This window comes from Notolabrus celidotus, chromosome 14, assembly GCF_009762535.1.
Source record: "Notolabrus celidotus isolate fNotCel1 chromosome 14, fNotCel1.pri, whole genome shotgun sequence".
In the NCBI taxonomy this organism is placed as follows: Eukaryota; Metazoa; Chordata; class Actinopteri; order Labriformes; family Labridae; genus Notolabrus; species Notolabrus celidotus.
In genome coordinates, this window is record NC_048285.1 from 19301510 (window position 1) to 19302642 (window position 1133).

The window sequence follows — 1133 nt, forward strand, 5'->3', positions numbered from 1 at the left end:
TAGGGTTAGGGTAAGTGTAAGGATTAGGGTTAGGGTTAGGGTCAGGATTAGGGTTAGGGTTAGTGTAAGGGTAAGGATTAGGGTTAGGTGTTACAATTACGGTTAGGGTTAGGGTCAGGATTAGAGTTAGGGTTAGGGTTTGGTTTAGGGTTAGGGTTAGGGTTAGGGTCAGGATTAGGGTTAGGGTTAGGGTTAGGGTAAGGATTAGGGTTAGGGTTAGGGTCAGGATTAGGGTGACAGTTAGGGTTAGGGTCAGGATTAGGGTTAGGGTTTGGATTAGGGTAAGTGTAAGGATTAGGGTTAGGGTTAGGGTCAGGATTAGGGTTAGGGTTAGTGTAAGGGTAAGGATTAGGGTTAGGTGTTACAATTACGGTTAGGGTTAGGGTCAGGATTAGAGTTAGGGTTAGGGTTTGGTTTAGGATTAGGGTTAGGGTGAGGGTCAGGATTAGGTCTAGGGTTAGGGTTTGGATTAGGGTTAGGATTAGGGTTAGGATTAGGGTTAGGGTTAGGGTTAGGGTCAGGATTAGGGTTATGGTTAGGATTAGGGTTAGGGTAAGTGTAAGGATTAGGGTTAGGGTTAGGGTCAGGATTAGGGTTAGGGTTAGTGTAAGGGTAAGGATTAGGGTTAGGTGTTACAATTACGGTTAGGGTTAGGGTCAGGATTAGAGTTAGGGTTAGGGTTTGGTTTAGGGTTAGGGTTAGGGTTAGGGTCAGGATTAGGGTTAGGGTTAGGGTTAGGGTAAGGATTAGGGTTAGGGTTAGGGTCAGGATTAGGGTGACGGTTAGGGTTAGGGTCAGGATTAGGGTTAGGGTTACGGTTTGGATTAGGGTTAGGGTTTGGATTAGGGTTAGGGTTAGGATTAGGGTTAGGGTTAGGGTTAGGGTTAGGGTTTGGATTAGGGTTAGGGTTTGGATTAGGGTTAGGGTTAGGGTTAGGGTTTGGATTAGGGTTAGGGTCAGGATTAGGGTTAGGATTAGGGCTAGGGTTAGGGTTAGGGTTTGGATTAGGGTTAGGGTTTGGATTAGGGTTAGGGTTAGGGTTAGGATTAGGGTTAGGGTTAGGGTTAGGGTTTGGATTAGGGTTAGGGTTTGGATTAGGGTTAGGGTTAGGTTTAGGGTTAGGGTTAGGATTA